Source organism: Lycium barbarum, chromosome 11, assembly GCF_019175385.1.
Source record: "Lycium barbarum isolate Lr01 chromosome 11, ASM1917538v2, whole genome shotgun sequence".
In the NCBI taxonomy this organism is placed as follows: domain Eukaryota; kingdom Viridiplantae; phylum Streptophyta; class Magnoliopsida; order Solanales; family Solanaceae; genus Lycium; species Lycium barbarum.
The window spans coordinates 31234178-31241482 of NC_083347.1; the positions used below are offsets into that span (position 1 = coordinate 31234178).

General features: G+C 29.8%; 1 non-coding gene across 1 annotated transcript; it reads right to left on the bottom strand.

The window, feature by feature from the left end:
* Positions 1-221: 221 nt before the first annotated feature.
* Positions 222-324, bottom strand: LOC132620534 (U6 spliceosomal RNA). The gene has a single exon (XR_009574979.1). It is a non-coding gene; the product is annotated as a U6 spliceosomal RNA (small nuclear RNA).
* Between the last annotated feature and the right edge of the window lie 6981 nt (positions 325-7305).

Genomic DNA, 7305 nt, shown 5'->3' on the forward strand with positions numbered 1-7305 from the left:
AATCATAAACAGGGGTGGATGCAGTTTTAATTTGGAATATCACGTTTATTTATTTCAATGCAGAGTATAAATATATGTGTAAAATTTCACTAAAACTGCAATAAATAGCAAAAGTCAATCTCTAACTTTAAAAATATAATGAGTTCAGTAATAAAATTTTAAAGGTTGAATTATAAAACTTAAATTCTGAATCTACCTCCGATCATAAAGTGGAATATAATTTTGACTTCGACCACTTCTTGATTTCTTTGTATCATTCTTTCACATAGATCATGCTAATTTTCTCTATATCATTCCAATTTTATCAGATGTCCCAGGAGGAACATAAGCTTTTGACTTGGGTTGTTAATAATTTCCACGGTGTGACTTTTGTAAACTTGTCATTAAAGATAAATAATGAAGTTAAATACTTATATATACCATATTAAGATAAATCCTACTTAAAAGATAAAAAAACTTGATTGTTTCTACTCTTTTTGTAAAAAGTAAGAATAGAGTTCTATAGTTTTTTAGGCATTCATAAAGTAGGAGATGGGGTTTCTGATTTGTTTCTTGGTAAACCCCAAAGTTTGACACTAAGGGCGTGTTCGGTGTGAAAGAAAACATTTTCTGGTTTTTTTTTTTCAATTTTCTCATATTCGGTTGTTTAAAATTTTTGGAAATTTTTTTTTTTAGGAACTAAGGAAAATAACTTCCCTAATGGAAGCAGGGGCGGATCTAGTGGGCGGAGGGTGTTCACCTGAACCTATTCGGCAAAAAATTACATTATATATATAAAGTAATATTTTTTATTTTTTATGTACATATACTAATAGAAAAGTGTGGATTACGGGGATTTTCCCGAGGCTTATATTGAAAAATTCGCATGTAATGTAGTTTCCTGTGGATTTTCTTACCAAAAACAATCCAAAAAAAAAAAAAAAAAACCTTCGTGGGTAATTATTACCTGTGGAATTTTAAATCCCCAAGTAAATTACCTGTGGATTTTAAATCTGCAGGTAAGTTACTTGTGAATTCTCTTGCAAAAAATACTAATTGTTCGCAAAAAAATTTGGTAAAAAGATTGTGAAAGGAGGAATTTTCTTGCGGATTTTTCCACAAGTAATTCCGCATGAAAAAATGCCAGTAATCCGCAGGAAATTTCTTGACAAAAATTTTGTGGAAAAGAAGATTAATTATTTTAATTCTTAATTTAGTTTCTCGATATTTAACTTTTTGTTTGTCGACTACAATATTTTCTCATATTCCAATTATTTTAGTCGTTGTACTATATTTTGTTCAGTGGACCATTTTCCTCTCAATTAATGTTTTTATTGACTACAATGTTTTCTGAATTATCCAATATCCAATCCAAAGCAACCATTTACCCAAATATTGGGTCCTTTACATTTTGGTAGTTGGCAGCATAGTTTAACCTCTGGAAGGTCTCGCGGCTAGCGGTCTTCCCCCCTGTGCTTATTCGTAATAAATGCTTCTTGTACCGAAAGAAACCACAGCAAGCGAAAGAAACCACAAAGAAGCTTCTTGTACCGAAAGAAACCACAGCGATGCTTATTCGTAATAAATGCTTCTTGTACCGAAAGAAACCACAAAGATGCTTCTTGTACCGAAAGAAACCACAGCGATGCTTATTCGTAATAAATGCTTCTTGTACCGAAAGAAACCACAGCGAAAGAAACCACAGGAGTTACAAAGATGCTCTTCCATCTACTAAATTAAAGAAAGATATAAAATAAGCATTACTCTCTAGTTCTTTTAGGATTAATTGCATTAAACACTCCTATGTTGTGATTTAGTTTCGAATACTACTTACGTATTTTAAACACTTGCACATCATATACTATGAAAATCTTATGCTTACACCCTGAGTTATATCCGAAATTAAATATATTAAAATAGATCAATCAAAATCATGTTTTTTTTTATAATTTAGGGAAAAAATAAGTATTTTAGTTGAAAATCCTAATTTATGCCTTTAAAAATATTTATTTGTTATTTATAAATATTTCTCAAATTTTTTCGTAGTTTTTTAATCTATTTTCATATTATTCAAGCATGAACTTAGAATTTTGAATGTCAATAAGTTTTATATCCTATGGATGTTAGTAATTCAAATAAAGTCTAAAACAAAACCAACTCAACACTAATGCTGACAAAAGAAATTCAATAACTACTAGAAATGACATAATGTTGGATATCTATTCTTTAGTCTTGCATAATTGATTTAGAGAGTAAAATACATAACTTAAGTTTTTTTCTTTATCATGTAATTAATACTTATTAGCCGTATTTATTTTAGCATGACTTAGTATTTTTAAATTATGGTCATTTTCTTTATGGCTTATTAATTAGCAATCTTTATTTTAACCAATTTTATTATCTTTTGTTGAATATTTTAATGTCATCACTCTTATCACATTTTGTGTTATTTTCTTAAGAAACACCTTAATTATATAGTTATATCTTACTAGGAATAAAAAAATATTTGAAGTAAAAGTTATATGTTTTGTATCAAGACTTTTCCGAAAAAAATCCGAAAAACCCGAAGTTGAAAAACCCAAATTTTATTGATTTGGTTTAATGTATAAATTTAAAAACCTGACGCAATTAATTTAATTTGATGTTTAAAAAATCCGAACTAATTCGGTTCATGTACACCCCTAGCCAGTGCTAGCACAATAGAAGAATGTTACTTGGGTTCTTTGAATATTTGTCCAGTAAGCTTTGACAATTGGTCAGGAAGTAAATAGGAGGAAAGTAATAGTCATGAAGTGTAACACGCATGATAACGATGATTTTCTCCTTGGTAAATGAACAACGTGCAATACCGTTCCATAGGGTTGTACATGGATCGAGTTAGTTCAAATTTTTCAAATATCAAATCAAATCAATTGCGTCAAGTTTTTAAATTTATAAACCAAACCAAACCAATAAAATTCAAAATTTTCAACTTCGGATTTTCTCAGGTCATTCAGTTTTTTCGGGTTTTTTCCCGAAAAAGTTTTCATACAAAACATATGACTTTTACTTCAAATATTTCTCTAGTCCTAGTAAGATACAACTATATAACTAAGGTGTTAAGAAAACAACACAAAATGTGAGATGGGTGATGACATCGTATTAAAATATTCAACAAAAAGATAATAAAATCGGTTAAAATAAGTATTGCTAATTAATAAGCCATAAAGAAAATTACTTTAATCTAAATACTAAGTTATGCTAAGATACGTATGGCTAATAAGAATTAACTACATGACAGAGAAAAAAAATAAGCTATGTTTTTTTTTATAAATAAGCTATGTATTTTTATGCTCTAAACTAATTATGCAAAACTAAAGAATAGATATCCAACATTACTGTCATTCCTCCTGTTAGACTTGATTTTCTTTTGTTAACTGTAGTGTTGAGTTGGTTTTGATTTGAACTTTATTTGAGTTACTAACATCTATGGGATATAAAACTTATTGGCATTCAAAATTCTAAGTTCAAGCTTAAAATAATATTATAAAAGACAAAAAACTATGAAATTTTAAGAAATATTTACAAATTACATTACAAATAAATATTGTTATGTATAAAACATTTTAAAAATCGAATACATGTAATGTCGGGTCGGTTTGGTTTGACTTTTTTTTAGCTAAAATCAAACCAAATCAATTATGGTCAGTTTTTTTTTTGAATACCAAACTAAGTCAAACCAAACCACTAATCAGGTTTTTTTCTCGATTTGACTCAGTTTATCGGTTTGATGCGATTTGTCGGTTTATTTTGTACACTCCTACCGTTCCATATCAATTTAATGTTTTAAAACTCTAACTGTATATAGGCCTCTCAAAATACTCCTTGCATGCTATTATAGTATAGGATGTAATTTAGATTCATAGTGTAATAGCTTCTGTTGATGATCGTCAGAAATTATTCCATGAATCTAAATGCTCTAACTGTACCAACATTTGCAAGAATCCTCTTTTTTACAGGGATTTTCCTTTTAATTTAATTGCTTATAACAATTTATTCACCGTGTTTACTATTTAATAATTAGCGTGGCATACTAGTGTAATGCACGTGCATAGAGACTAGCCTATCTATATTATTTTAAAGGGAAAAGGGTCAAAAATATCTCTCTACTTAGAGAAAAGGACTAAAAATATCCTCCGAAATAATTTTGGGTCAGAAATATCCCTCGCGTCATTAAAGTTTTCAAATATACCCCTGTCTTAACGGAAATTCCCAAATCCCCAAATTAACCCGATTTCATTTTTTAAACATGCTCCATCATTTAAACCCGATCCAACTAAATAAAAACCTACGATCCTACGATCACATTTTTTCACCCTGGTCTACGTGTTTAAAGGGGATCGTAGGATTGTAGGTTTATTATTTAGTTGAGTTGAGTTTAAATGATGAAACAGGTTTAAAAAATGAAATCAGGTTAATTTGGGGGATTTGGGATTTTCCGTTAAAACAGGGTTATATTTAAAAACTTTAATGACGCGAGGGGTATTTTTGACCCAAAATTAGTTCGGAGGATATTTTTAGGCATTTTCTCAAAGTAAAGGGATATTTTTGACCCTTTTCCCTATTTTAAAAGCATGAATATAAATGTTAGTTGACCAAAACATCTTTTAAATATTAAACGACTTTTATATCCTTTTAAGTTGAAATTTTCTCTAAATAATAAGTTCATATTGGATAAAATTGTAATATTAATTTTAGGACTTTGAATTCAACTGAAAACTTAAATCCTTCCGAAAACCACTTAAAAGTTAAAACATATAAATACTGAACAATTTAAAGATGGATACAATCGTAATATCCAAAATATTACCCAAAGATAGAATTATTTTTCCAATTTAAAGTCAAGTTCATCACACTAATAAACGCCTACATTAAGCTGCTAGAAAATTCTTTTACTTCTACGAGTCAACTAGAAATAGTTGTTGGTTTACTTCTACGAATAGTTGTTTTGCAATTAATGTGCCAAATATAAAATATTTTGCCGACGTAAGTATCATCAGAGATTCTCCCAATAAGCACCCTGCTGGAGATAAAGAGATGTTATCTAATATTGTTGGGAATTTGGTTTGTGAAACTTTATCTCCTTTCCTTTTTTATTTCAATTATATTTACAATTCAATGGGAGTTAAATCCATTGTAAGAATTCGTCAAGAAAAAGAATAAGTCAAACATTTCTATAAAAGAAATTATTATTCTACATTGTCCCTCATAAATTGTATTGAAGAGTATTAATCATAAGCTGTGTGGACTGCGGAAGAATGAAGGAACAAAATTTAGCAAATTTCTGAAAAGGTATATTAGTTTCTCTATTGTTTTTTCTTTTTTTTTGAAATTGAGGAATGTTTTATTTGTCGTCCTATAAATGGATTTAGCGTTAAAAGGTTTAAAATAATTCTAGGGTGATGAATTTTTTTATGAGAATTTGGGTTACCTTTATATTGTTTTGTTTTGCTTTATTGTTATTGAATTATGAATTATTTTAGATTCATTTTAGGGAATTTTACACTGTATGCCAATTATGGCAAAATATTTACCCGTTTTAGCCCATCTTTTTTTAATTACCCGCCATAGCCATTTTTTTCCTCTTCAGTTTTTTACTAGTCTTATACATTATTATACACTTTTATACAAGGTTTATACACTGTCTACAATAGATGTATAAAGTTATATATTGTTGTATAATATTGTATACTAGTCTTATATATTATTATACACTTTTATACAAGGTGTATACATTGCCTACAGTAGGTGTATAAAGTTGTATATTGTTGTATAAAGGTGAATATTCAAGTTGGGCCGTGAAATGTTGGGCTGTATGTTTGTAATTTAAAATATGGGCTATGAATATGTAATTTTGACCCATAAATTGTTTATAAGTGAAATTTCCCCTTGATTTTATACATATGCCATAATAAAAATAATTTTTAGAATATCAATGCAATTAAAATTTATAATTCAATAGTACGCTTTTGGCAATATTGTTCAGAAAATATTGGTGCAAGGCACGAACATAGAATCTATATCTATATTATTTTAAAAGCGTGAATATAAATGTTGGTTGACCAAAATAGCCTTCAAATATTGGACTTTTATGTCCTTAATTATTAACTTTAACTTTTGTTAGAAAAGGATAAAATTGTCATTGAAAAGAGACCATAATGTAGCCGGTTATTAATGTAAACACAAATTCTAAAAATGCAATCCTATTTAGGCCACGTTATGCACATTAGCAGACATACGGACTCTTTGCTTAAAACTTAATCAATTATGCAACAAATTTTAAGCATTATCTTCCTAGTACCACTTAATGCTATAATCGATTAAATTGAGCACTGATGTGCCGTGAAATTACGGCACATTCGATGCCAATTGCTTAATCTTTTGTGAATCCTCAAGTACTTTTGATGTCACTTTTTGTGTTTTTGTGTTGATTTGTAGAATAACAAGTGTTGGAAGCAACATGCGGCAAAATGAAGCAAATACAAGCCAAAGTGAACCAAAACACCACCAGCGAGTCGTAGGTACTGCAGCATTTGATGACAAAGATGTTGAAGAATTGAAGATAGTGATGCAACACATGGGAGCACCACATGCATGCGAGCCGCACTTGCTGCAGCATATGCTGCACCACAGCAGCTGGCATCTGCAGCACCTGTGATGATTTTGGTGTGACCTGCGACTTGTAGGTTGCGCATACGACAGCAGATGCGATTAGCATTAGACGCACATGGGTATTTTTGTCCAGAATTTGTTCCCGTTTTGGCAATTCTATAAATAGAATTCTAGGGTTTTGAATTCATTATTCTACACTTTTTGAAGTTGTCTTTTTGTAGAGCTCATTTATTATTGGTGGTTGAAGTTTTTAAGAGATTCTCCACTTTTGTCATCTTCTCCACTTAAGACCTTTGTAAGCTTTATGAATACCCTTTATGCTTTTACTTTACTCTTAATGAATATTAATGGCTAAACTCATTAGTTAAGGTTGTGAGACCAAATGTGTTAGTTATGTGATTGAGTTTCATATTCACACTTCATTTATATGTCAAATGTGTTTTCTATTAACTTTTCATGCTTCAATGTCTTGTGATAGTGTACAACATTACTTGTGCCTTATTACCATTAATTTGCTTGGAAAAGAAAGTAGAGGTTAGGAAAATAGTTAATAGCAACAATTTGGGGCATAACCCTCATCTAATAGCTTGAGCTAGGAATAGGAAAGCTAGTTGAGACTTAATGGGTGTTCTCATATAAAACATTCTAAGGCTTGGAAAAGCTTAGAATGAATTT